Here is a 13,879-nt window from a genome sequence, read left to right as displayed (position 1 = left end):
TTAAAGACAGCAAATAAGCCAAGTTGCTCTGTGATCTGTGCTGTGTTTGCTCAAATCTGCATAATGTTGGCTCTGGCTGAGCATTCTAGCGCCATGGGCGGTATACGCCCACATCCTGCCATTTAGCGGTGTGGCCACCCTTGAAGCGCGACTTACTGACGAGGATTGCTGCTGCTGCTGTTGTTGCTGCCATTGCCACTCCTCCTGCTCCTGCTCCTGCTCCTGCTATTCCTGCTCCTGCTCCTGCTTCTGCTGCTGCTGCTGTTGCAGCTGAGCAACTTTTGCTATTCTTTTTAATCACTTAATAAAACGCGGCAACATCATCAACAGCAAATTCATTTGGGGTTTTCAGCTAGCTGAGGCTTTTGTTTATGCCAGCGACAACATCAACAACAGCAACAGCAACAACTACAACAACAACAACAACAATTGCACTGTGAGCTCAAGCAACGCGTAGCAACAATTAAGTCGCATTTGTGCAAAACTTTTGGATTACGAAAATATGTTAAGACTTTTGTTCAACTTGTCCGGTTGCAAAAGTTATATACCCCGCTCTCTCTCTCTCTCTCTCTCACTCTACCAGCCACCCACACACATTCTCACTCTCACTCTCTCCATCTTCCCGTCACAAAATGGCTTTATCATGCAGAGCGCAGCTGACACTGGAATCGTAGTGGGGAGCAGCACTATTAGAGTTCTGGGAGGTAATTTGTGGATTCGCGCTGCAGTTGCATTTCATTTGCCACACAGCAGCCACGACACTCCACCTCCCCCCGCCGCCAGCAAATGGTTGCCCTCAATAAAGTTGTCCATATGAATTTAGTGAATTTTGCCCAACATGCGCCCAGAGCACTGAGTCAACATTTATGACATTTCTTATGAATTCACACACCCACCAATATACACATACACATGCACACACACACTCTCACACATACATACACATACATATATATATAGTTGCTGCTCTGGCGAAACTTTTCAATTGCATTTAAACTTTGTCTAGCGTAATTTGGCAACGCCCATGCCCTCAGCCAACCTCAGCAGCCCCCTCTCTCCCCCTCTCCCCTACCCGCTTCCCTTGCGCTGCCTTTGGGCCATGTCCTGTTTATGCATTATCCTTACGTTCGCCTGCAGTTGCCCCACGTCTTTGTGCCTTACACTTGGCTGCGTGGCTACGCTGCGCTTTTGCCTTTGTTTCGGGTTTTGTCTGCTGCTGCTTTTTATGATTATTAAATTTGTCAGTTCTGATGTGTGTGTGTGTGTGTGTGTGTGCAACACGCATACATTTCTTATTATACTCTGGCGTTGGCTTTCTACTCTTAGTTGTCTTTCTTTGCAGCTGATGCTAGCGAAGCCAATCAGCTCAATCTTAATCTATAATCTTAATCACATCAACAGAAGATATAGATGCTGCTCGTATTGTTATTTCAATATTATAGAAAAAAAAAATAATAATAATAATAATAATAATAATAATGATTATAATGAAGAACTATACCAATTGAAAAATTTGACTGAAATAAATATTTATTAAAAAATAAATAAATGAAAATTTATTTAAAAAAAAAAAAAAGGGAAATATCAAACAACAAAAGATTAAACAGAGCCCAAAAAATAATATATAAATAATTAAAGAAATAATGTTGATATTTTATAAAAGAGACATAAATAAAAAATTAAACAATTTAATAATGCCTTAATTAAATTTAAAAAAAAAAATAATAATAATTTAATGGCAACTGCTAATATTTTATTTCAAAAAAAAAGAAGAAAATATATAAATATTTTATGATATTATATGATATTTTATAATTTTTTATACTTTACAGTTTCAAACAAATGTCAATTCGACTTACATATTTATAGGGTAACTGAAAGCTGAAACTAAATCGACAAGTCACAAATCGCTTTACGTCTGAAGAACTAGAAAGCATTAATGAGGGCAGCATTTGCCGGTCGCCTAATCTCTCATTTCTGGGCGGCTGGATCAGCCCACTTACCCATACCAGACTTATTTTTATGGATTTTTTTTTAGCCTAAAGCTCCTAAAACTCTTAGATAGAACATTTATAAAGAATGCGAATGAAGTTCTCAGGGTAGTGTTGACAAATGCCATTAGATGGATGAACTCTGGCACTTGTATAATTTGCACGACCTTAGAAAATCAAAAAGGAAATTTTAAAGGATCAGGAAAATAAATTTCATAAACAAACAAAAAGTTGTTGCATAAAAAATATAAAAAGTAAATAAATAAAATTAAAAATAAAAGGTATAACAGCGGCTAGTGAGCTTTATAATATATGAACATACAATTGATTTTATTATTTTTATATTTTTTAATGCATAATAATATTTTTCTATTCTCTGAAATGTTCTAAATGTTATTAATTCTATAGATTTTTAAAGCTCACATTCGAGCTCACATAAAGCTCTTTATTTTTTAAATATACTATTATGTTTTATAAATTATGATGTATTATTTTTTTTTATTAATTGTAATGTCATGATCTATTGTGCCTTAAATGTCTTAATCCCTTTCTTGAGCTCACCCAAAAGAGTATTCAGTCCTAGACTTGGGACTCATCACAATTGAGCAGCTCAACAATGTTGAATGAAATGTTAGTTGAGCAGCGAATAAAATAGAATGAATGGAATAGAATGTAACTCTTTTGTAAGCACTTCGTCCACTTTATATTGCTTATGATTTAAGCATTTCTCGCCAAAAAGGACGAACGAGTCAAGTGGGAGGCAGCACAACGGCAGCTGCAGCTGCAAATTGAAATAGCAAAATGTCAAATTGCAGCCAATAATTATGTTTAATAACCAGAGCAGATGATGATAATGAGCGGTACGTGACCAGCCGTTGGGCTAACACGAGGCCAAAAGGGAGCACAGCAACGAATCACAGCCTTGGGCTACAACAAAGAATGTGGCCCACCCATAGGCCGACTAGCTGGATGGCTCGATGGTTGCCTGGCTGGCTGGCTGAGGATTGCAGCTACCATTCCAATTGCATAGTCTGTCCGGTTGTGTCGTCCATGGCAGAGTGTCGTTAACGCTGTTGGCTTTGGCTTTGGCTTTGGCAGGCAGGCAGGCAGGTAATGACTAACGACCCTTCGACTCTTCACCTGGACGGCCCGTCGCACAGGAAACACAGCGCCATAATAGCTACAACTACGGCAACCGCGCACAATGGGACGGAAGTTAGGCTCGGCGAGCAGTCAACGGATTCGCAGCCGTTGTCATAATCACGAGCCACGCCTATCGCCTATCGACTAGCTGTGCCAAAGCCCCACCGACGGGTATTATCAGCACCGTTCCCATTCGCCTTCACAATGGGCGAAGGACACGAAACTGTTGCAACTGATTTAACTGAACAATTTGGTATTAAATGCGCCGTGCCACATTCAATGCAGATTGATCTCGTTAGCCACGCTTTTGTGTCACATGGTACACTGCACAACAAAACAAGGGAACGGGGCGCGTAATAATGATGCTCTCGTGCAGCATGAGATGAGCATAAGGTGAGATGAGGTATATTGGTTGCATTCAAATCAAATCGAATGACGTATATATATAATATACATATGTATAGATGGATAATAAGTATAATATAACAAGAGAGCGTCTTATTGCTTGGGTAGTATATATAGGCCCAACCTTGCTCAAGTAGCTCAGCATGTCGAGTCGATATAATGAGAGAGCCAAGGAATTATAAAAGTGCAGAAAAACACTGGGAAGTCTTTATAGAGCTGGGGTCTGTGGTTCTCTAAATATGGGAAGTGATTTTGCTTACGATGAACAAACTCCAATATACATACATATATGCAAACTGATATCACAATCGGGTGCTACTGACTAGACAATGCTCTCTGCTTGCCTAGCAAGAGCTTAACTTTTTTGGTATGGGAGTCAGAGAGCAGCGAGATGAGAGTATGCACAAAAGTATATATTTATACATATATATAAGGACTGGCGAAGAGACGAACAGGCGGGCGGATATTGCGCAGCACCAATATACTCTGTTCACTTCGTTAATGAGTATTACAAACTAAAATTTCACAGTTAAATAAAAGTCTTTCTGAAGACTCTCAAGCACACTAAAAATACCTTGGAAAACCATTTATAAATCGAATTAAAGTCATTTTAGACATCATCAATTATTGTAAAAAATAATACGCAATATATATTAATTTTTCAACACATAAACAGAATTATTTAAAAATTCCAAATTTTAATTAGAGATTATTTAGCTTGGCCTTACGCAAACGTTAAGGCCGCTCGAAATGAAACTTTGAGCGGCTTTGAAACCATAAATTATAAAAAAAAGGGAAAACTAATCCTTAGATTTGTTGCTTAGTGTTATCAGCGTGTGGTTAATAGACGTCAAGAGCCATTCATTTGGCAGCCAAATGTATAATTATGCCACATTATCCAAGCGACCAGTGGACACATGAGAGCTAAATAATTTGTGTGACAAAAACACGCTGGACACAATATCTCTGCCACAGCCACACCCACTCTCCCCCCCACTCTCTCTCACTCTCGTGCTCTCTCTATGATTGTATATGGTTGAAATTTATGCGCATATGTTAAGCATAACTCACAACTCATAACTTACAAAAATATGCAATCAAAATACATTAAAGCAGCTTAATAGACGTGCCACATGGGCTCGGACCCAGTGCAGAGTGCGGGCCAGGTTGATTCATGGGCCTGCTGGCTGGCCCAAAGGATAACTGTACTTTGAATACTAACGCAATTTCCGCATTGCCTTACGAAAATTATCTCTTTGGGGAGCCCGAGCCGAACCATCGCCATGTTCCCCATTTAAGTTTTTCATTTATTAGTCAACAAACAAATGCCGTCCACAAATGTGAATAACACATTAGCACAGCCCAGACGAGACGGGGAGTGCCCGACTATACGATAATACCAAGCTGCTATATTAGTTATTCGAAATGTGACATCTTTACTTTTTAGGGTAGTCAAATTAGATGTAGTGAAAACTTCATTTAATTATCAATATGAATGCAAATTCTGATTAAAAGTACTATTTATTTCCATAAATGATGGATGAAGTAGATAGATCAAATAAATTAAAATTGAATGAGGATTTATTTATTATTATTTTTATTTATTTTTTTTTTTTATTTTATTTTATTTATTTTTTATTTTTTTTTTATTTATTTATTTATTTTTATTTATTTATTTTTTTATTTTTTTTTTTTGGTACCACTCTGAAATTTATATTAATCTAAAACAAATTAATCTTATTTTAGCTTATAATTTTTTTTTTTTTTATTCAATCAATAAATTCTCTATTAATTTAGTTTACATTTTAAGTACTACTATTTTTACGAACACAACTGTATAACTTCATATACCATCACTTCGATGTAAAACTCCATTTTAGTTTTATATAAACGAATTGTATTCAAATTGATGTGCAGCTGACAAAGCAAACAATTCTTAGTTTTGCATTGCATACATGTGCGTGTGTGCATGCGTGTGCGTGTGTGAATGTGTGAATATTAATAATATGTTTCAATAACACAACACGTAGGGTTCGGAATGTCACAGAAACCCAAAGCCCATGGGCCAGCCAAATGCGGCAGCTCAAGAAAACAAAAACTCGACTGGCTAAACGTGACAAAATACGGCACACCTACAAAAGGACCTCGAGCACACACACACACACACACGCACAGATACGCACACTGAAGGGTACATATGTACATATAGGGAATATGTGAATAATAACAACAACAACAACACTGAGAAAATAACAATATTATTGTTGGGCAGCTAAGCAAAAAATTCACTTAGCTAGGGCTAATAAATGTCAACGATAATGTTGGACATTATATATGTATGTATGTATGTGTGTGTGTGTGTGTGCATGCATAAAAGCATAGACTTACTGGTGTGTGTGTGTGTGTGGAAATATTGTAATATGCATATATTAATATACACTAAAAATAATAATTAAGAGAAAGAAAAGGTTTCTAAGCAAAGTGAACTTCATTTTCTAAGAGAAACTCTTTATCGATAGTTCCCGATAATTTGAATTTCCGTGTAAATCGAAAAAAAACCCCTGCCATTTCGAATTATCGAGACTCGACTGTATTTATATTATATAAATAAATATATAAAAATATAATTATATATAAATATAAATTTCTTTCCTAACTTATCTGAGTTCTAAGCAGAAATACATAGCTCTCTCTAATATATATACCTATATATTTTATTATGCATGTATGTCGCAAATAAGCTTGCAAATAGAGCGCCCTATGACTTAAGTTTATTTTATTCGAAGATTTTTTGGCTCTACTCGACTCAACTCAACTCAACTTAACTGAACTCGACTCAACTCGATTCAACTCGACTTGACTCTAATTTAATTAATTACATTTGCCGTAGTGGAAGATAACACATGTAAGAGCGGGCCAAGCGAGCGCGCCATAAACTGATGTTGGCATATAATCAAAAACTGAAGCCGGCCGAAGGCTGTGCGCATGGACGTGGGCGAGAAGGGGGGCCGGTGGCAGAGGACTGGTCTTGTAGCTGAACTCCAACTAGTGTTGGTGCACGTGCTGTTTGCTATGTGACTGCGACTAGTTTATGACATGGCCCAAGCCGGGGCTAGGGTTGGCTGGCTAGCTTAGCTGGCAAACTCATCAATCTAATCCTCAGTTATTTCCGTGACATTTTCTTTGTTAACGCTGACAGAGTCGGAGACAGGCGCAGAGCGTAACATCCGCACCCATTTAACTCTTACGGTCTTAGGAGCCAACGTGAAACACATTGAAACAGTTTCATTTACATTTCAGTTTAACGTCTGGACGGCAGAGGCCTCGCCTCGGACGTCGCCCGTGCCACAGTTGCCGCAACGTTTCCGGTTTTATGTTACCACCTTGTAGCGCCATAAAAAAAAAGAATAACAGAGAGAGCCACAGAGAGAGAGAGAGAGAGAGAGAGAGAGAGAGTAATATGTCCACACTGTGGCCATGGGGCGCAAGTTGAGCCAAAGTCTCCGGGCAACCATCTCAGAACAATACGAACATGCCGTCGCCCGTCGGCGCAGCCAACAGGATGTGCAGCCAACGGGCTCTGACACCGACCCGTTAGCTTAGGTTAGGCTCCGCTGCCCGGGAGGGGCAAGGGGGAGGGGGCGGGCGTCGGGTGTCGGTTGTCGGCCACAAGTGGAATACCTGATTGCCAGATGACGTTGCTGTTGTTATTATGAGCCCTCAACGAACGCTCTGAATTGCCCCTTACTGGTTTCACATTTGATTATAATTCATTTTTTGTGAATCCAATTAAATTATCGCCTAATAACAATACCCAGCTATATAACATTCATGGGGTATCTTAGATCTATATGTTGATAGATGGATAGATAATTCGGTACACAAGTCGTGTGAATCCAAATATGGACGAGTCTCGGTTTCGAAAAAAAATTCCAAGTTAATTTCGATAATTATCGCTAGTTTTTATTACTGTGTATCGATATACGATAAAAAAGAACTGATCCGCTTGCCATTTCGAAGTATCGTGAGTCGAGTGTATATATTTTATAAATTTAATTTGCATTCGTTTAGTAAACTCAAAGTACAGTTTCATAGCTCTTTCTTAGACATTTCGAGATGAAACCATTCAACTATCTCCTATCTATGTATTTCTATTCAATTTCGGCTTTCTATTTATAATTTACAGCTGCATAAAGCAGATTACATTGGATTGGATTAACAATAGAACAATAGCGTTAGCTTTACTTATCTCTTAAAGCATTCGGCTAACTATCTAACTACCCGCCTAATAAGATCTATTGATTACCTAATTATATGCCTGACTCGTATAATTAGGATAATTAGCAAGAGAGCATTAAGTATGTATGTCTACTCTATCTCTATACACATACGGATATATATATAGCATGCATGTGGTATATATATGTATTGTGCGGCAAACAAGTAGGATTTATGCACATGTCAGCCATAGTCCACGAGGCGTATGCGCAACGCCGGTCAGCTTCAGCTCCAGCTGGTCAGGCATATCCGGCCCCAACAGCAGCAGCTGATGCTATTTTCTTTTGAAAGCTAATGCTTGACACACATTTTTAACGCTCCGACAATTTTTGCTGTCATGCTTTCTACAATTTCCTTTCTCTTTCTCTTTTTCTTTTGGTTATTTTGTTGTATACTCTCAGAAAGGGCATATTAGTTTTATTGGTAAATGTGACAAAATATCGTTGAAATATATAATATTTATATAAAATGTGTAAATCATGGAGGGAGTGTATATATGAGAGAATGTGAGCACTATCATATGTAATATTTCATAATACTAATTTGATAAAGTGCCGATAGTCGACAATAATGTGCCGATAGTCGTTTAGATTGGAGATATTCGTGTAGATAAATTCCTATTCCTCTTTTTCCCTAAAATACAGTTATTACAATTTTCCCCAAGATTTAAGCTTCAATATTTCATTGATAAATCGGATTCGAATGTATAACTCCTGTATATATAATGTATTTGATATTAGAATTAGATGACCTCACTAAAATACATTAAAATAACTCTTAAACAGATATATAATATCGTAATATATATAACATCTATATTAATAATTTTTGTATAAATATATGTGTAACTCTCTTATAAAATATACATCAAGAGAGTATTAGAACTTAGGTATGCATAAAAATTGACTTCTATAGACTTTTCTTTTTCTTGTTTTTATGCCGTTTTTTTCTTTTATATTTTCTTTCCTTTTTTTTTTTGTATTTTATTCCGTTTTTTTACTGGGCTAGCAGGCCGCAGGGGCTGGGCCAAGTTGGTTGACGCCTGTGTGAGGCTTAAAAGCAAAGTTATGTCAGGCTCAACTCAAATGCATTGCATCAATTAAGTGCGGTGCGCACATGTAGACAGTAAAAAGTCATCGACTGGCAAATGGTCAATGGGACAATATTGGCACACCGCACCCAAGCACATCCACACGCACACGCACACGCACACACACGCACACGCACAGCTTGGGACTAAGCTGTAGCTTAGGCTGGACAGGATTATAAGCACACGCCACTCAGCCACTCAATGCAATTGAATTGAAATCGAAATCTGGTCGCATGGAGGTAACTTAAGAGTCGCAACTATAGGTTAAGCTGGTTAGGTTACGGTTCCTGTCTCTGTCTCTGTCTCTGTCTCCGTCTACTCTGTCCCGGTTTCAGTTACGGCTACGGCTACGGCTATGGTTTCTGGGCCTCTAGGCTCCATTGGCAATTTATATGCCAGACCCAAACAAAATAGTGCGGTCGCAATCAGCAAATGGCCAAAGCGAGCCGCTATAATTTTCTGGTCAAGTGCCACGAAAACAAAGCACGTGCGAACCGTGCCGAACGACCGAACGACCCGCATGTCCGAGCTCATTTGGGCGCCTTCAATCCATTGATAAATAATCGTGGACCCAAATCTCCAAAGAGCTGGCTGGCAAGCTATGTATGTATGTATGTATTGTATGTATATATGTATATATAGCGAATGTATGTATATCGAATGATTGGGTCAAAGTCAATCAAAAATGTTAATTAATGTCTTACGCAATTTATGCTGATTGCAAAATATTGATAATTCAGAGTTGAGCTGAGCTGAATGGCCAAAAAAAAAAAAAAAGGGATGTGACAAGGACTTGAGCTGTTGGACAAATATATATAGAGGGACAACACCGAGAGCAGTGGGGCAGAGTGTGGGGGCAGCTCGAGTAGACAGGTGACTGTGCCAGAGAGCTGGCAGCCCTCACCTCGACGCATATGTGACCAAAATTCAGAGCCGCAACCACAACCACAGTCACAGTCAGCACCACAGCTAGAACCGCAGGCGATGACGACTGATCTCCCTGGTGGCACTTGACTGAAGTGCGGCGCTTTGCCATTTACAGTTACAATAAAAGCGAATTGTTAGAGGCCCACGCCGAATTGGCCAAAACGGATATGCATTCACTAATGTGTGTGTGTGTGTGTTTGTGTGTGTGTAGGTTCTAGTCAGTAACAATTCAATATTATAGAGTAGACTGCTCGTTTAGTCGAGTCTGTAATTTTACGAACTATTTAAATATATATATATAACGATTTTAGTATACCCATTAGAAATGAGTGCGCAGGGTATAATGAATATGTGCTAAGGTGTGTGACGACAGAAGATGCCGACAGAAGTGCAGTTATAAAGGATATTGGTTTCTGAAGAACATGCGTAAAATAAGTCGATGTAGTTGTGCTCTTCTGTTCCTCTATAAAAGCTTAAGGATTGATGTCTTTCCGTATACCTTCCTTCATTATATACATTTTTCTTATAAACAGCATGATTATTAAAGCCTGATCCTATCACTTTAGCTGACTTTCTGTGATGGTTGTATAGATTTATTAAATCTTCACTCCTTCCTCCGTAACTTCACATAAGAAAGGTGCCATTAACATAATTTGATTTTGAATAATGCGAGATTTATTTAGTTCTTTAACAGTCCCCAGATTTAGATTAAATAGGACGGTTGCCACTGATATATAATCACGTTTTAAGTCCATAATTACGCTCGAGAAATATCATTGGAAGCCTACATCTAGAGCTGAAATATAGAAGAAGATAATCATCAATGTCGAATTCAGGGCAATCCTAGTTAAAGGCTAAATGAAGGGGGACTGCATTAAGCAAATGATTTATGTAGCTAGTTTATCAGCTGCTCAAAGTATTCCGCCTTAAATTAGATGAGCAAATATTTGTAAAGTATTCGTCGCCAGGAATTTTTGCTAAATTTTTGCTACATATTTGTGACAATAAAGTAGATCCAGTGCTGTTCTGGCACTACTGAAGGTTACTTTAAAGGATTTGCCCAGTGCTTCTTTGACATCGAATATATGAGTTTGTTCGACGAGTTTGGCTAATGGATGGAGTTGATTTCTAGCGTTGCTATCAGCTGTGTCCACTTGACGCCATCTGGAATGTCCCTGACCCCAAATGCAAATGTAACGATTTATCACTATATCTAGTTGTGTATATGTGTATGTGTATGTGTGTGTGTGTGTCTGTGTCTGTGTTGTATCTGTGTTTTTCCGTACGGTTTGAACTTGGGACTGACGCTTGAGTAGCTTTCAAGTTCGTGTTGTTTGTGCTGCTGTTCCAAAAATTTTCAAAAGTTTTGTCGCTTAACGCAATTTCCACTGGGCACACACAAACACACACACACATTTATATTTATCCTGTGAAATACACACAGCAACTGTGCACTTGTCTTGGTATGTCCGTGTTCTTTGCCTTTGGCGCGTGCTGTTGCCTCAATGCGCTTACCGCTGATCTAAATGTTTGGCAAAGTTGTCTGCATTTGTCTGCGCTGCCGTGTGGATAAAGTTTTAATAGTATAATTTGCCATATACACACGTACGTACATGCATGCATGTCCATACACATGCGTATATTTGGACACTTGTGTATTTGTGTAATCGTGCTCGAGCTCGAGCTACAAATATGTATTTCTAGCCACAAATGGAAACAAATAAAAAATGTACGAAAATTGTCTCAACCATTTTGGCCGTTTGTATGTTTCTGGGCGCCTGTGTGTAACCGTTCCGGTTGTAACGGACTTCCTCGACAATTACACTTTAAGACCTTTGACCTGACATCTTAATCAAAAGCATTTACAAACATTAAAGTTATACTCTTTATCATAGTTTGCTGACCAAACGAATTGCAGCATGGCTAGAGTGCTATAGATGCGAATATTCGACTATTACATACCCAGTAGTTAGCATTCAACTAGCGTATTAGTTAGTTAGTCTTCTTGAGAAAAAGAGATACCCTAAATTAATATCAATATTATTATTAATAGTAGGCAAACAAACTTAAATTTACATTTTAATAGATTTTAGCCACCTTAAAAAATAAAGTTTTCAGAAAAAATCCTAGGGCAAAGGCAAGTGTGTGTCTATTTATAGATTTCTATCAAACACCAGACAAAATGAAGCATGAAAGCAAACAAAAAATCTAAATACTCTTCATTCGTACCTGCAACAACAAAAAAACTGCAAACACGCAATGCATGAAAGCAATAACTGTTAATAACAGATTAGCAAGCACAAAAAAAAAAACTTTTTCGTGCGCACACGGGATATGTGCGAGTCAACCACTCGCGGACAAACGGTTTGTTCATTTCTATGCTTCCTCCATTCGTCAACAGGGAATTGTAGTATGTACTTACGTATGTCCGTCTGCACGTCTGTATATATAAGTACTTGTGTAGGTGTGTTGGTGTGCCTGTGTGTGTGTGTGGGTGTTGAGCGCGGCGAACTTTTAGCCTTGCCTATGGGGGTACAGGGCAATTCCCCCAACTAGAGTTGAGAGCGTTTAAAAGCGCCAGCTGGTCAATTCTGGTTGAAGTCGAAAAACAATTCTTGCGGGGCCGTTGCCAGCAATTTAGTTACCCGTCCCACCGAACCGTGCCGTCCCCTTGGCAAATGGCCAATCTACGGTATCCATCAGTCACTCCCCTTCGGTTATATATACATACATATATATTCATTTGTTCATTATTCAAATTCTGTGTGTTTTTTGTTATTTTGTTGTACTTCTATCTTTTTTGGGGCAACAACTCATTTAGGGCACTTGTCATTTTCTCCCATTGCCTTGCCATTTGCATTTGATGCCATTCCCCATCCTCTAGTCCCCACTGATTTGTTTTTCGTTACGCTTAATAAATTTTATTTCACTTGTTCGCTTCGTCCGTCTTTATTTATTAACGCCTTCGTCTTTGTTGATTTGTCCTTTTCTTTCAATTCAACTCAATTTGTGAATGGCGGTTAAATTTAAAATGTGTTTGATGCACATTTAAGTCATTTATTCCTAAGCATCCATACAAAAGCGAAGTCAAGAACAAACTGTCTTCATAACGTACATAATTACTGCTGCAGTCTTCCACTCGACTTTGTATTGCTTTGCTCTCTCTCTCTCTCTCTCTCTCTCTCTCTCTCTCTCTCTCTCTCTCTCAGCGAAGCAACGGAATCTAATAGCCTGGAGGCCCCATGTGATCGAGCGAGAGGTTCGATGCTCTGATCAGCTCACACAAAACAGCTGCTTCTTATGCTTACTCTCATTGCTCTCTCAAATGTATGCATGTATGCGAATGCTTTAGCAAAAGTCAGTTTGCTCTCTGGCCTTTTGAGCCATGCATGCTTATCCAATTGCGTATATATTTACATGTATGTATGTATGTGTATAGCAAAATTCTGCAATTTGAAAGTGCTAAAAATTTACTTTAAAATAACCAAGGCATAGTTTATGTTCATAAATGCACGCAATTAACGGCGCTAATTAAATATTGATGAATTAACTTGAAAAGTGGATGGCGGGCCTCTGTGTCTGTGTGTGAGAGTTGTTTGTTTTCATGATTTGGCATTTCTCTAGTTTATTTTATGCAATTTGCCTATGTAAATTATATTTGCGCAATTTCGCAAAGTATTGTCCCACCTCTGCCATGTGAATACAAGTGACTAAATTTATATATAATTGTGTGTGAGTGAATCTCTATATGCATGTGTGTGTGTGAGTGTGAGTGAGTGTCTGTGCGGCTATCTGCTTGTATGCGCGAAATTATGCGCCATGCCGTGCATACAATTAAAATTGTGGTGTATTTATTCAGGCGTTTGCCTGCTCTCTCGACGCTCGCGTATGTGTGCGTATGTTAAAGATGGTATCTAGTTGTGTGTGTGCGTGTGTGTGTGTGTGTGTGTGCGTCTGCCTGCAGCGTAATGAATTCCACTCTATATTTCACGAGCAAGCGAGTCTTTATATGTACATATATACATAAGTATGTATATATATCTTT

At 38.5% G+C, this 13,879-nt stretch overlaps 1 long non-coding RNA gene across 1 annotated transcript; it reads right to left on the bottom strand.

Moving 5' to 3' along the window:
- Positions 1-11,092: 11,092 nt before the first annotated feature.
- On the bottom strand, positions 11,093-12,892 carry LOC149090642 (uncharacterized). Its single transcript, XR_016197564.1, has 2 exons — positions 12,064-12,892; positions 11,093-11,838 (listed from the first exon to the last, which is right to left on the bottom strand). It is a non-coding gene; the product is annotated as an uncharacterized LOC149090642 (long non-coding RNA).
- Between the last annotated feature and the right edge of the window lie 987 nt (positions 12,893-13,879).

This window comes from Drosophila navojoa, chromosome X (assembly GCF_054131105.1).
Source record: "Drosophila navojoa isolate 15081-1374.11 chromosome X, UAZ_NAV_1.0, whole genome shotgun sequence".
NCBI lineage: Eukaryota > Metazoa > Arthropoda > Insecta > Diptera > Drosophilidae > Drosophila > Drosophila navojoa.
This window is presented reverse-complemented; position numbering and strand designations above follow the sequence as displayed.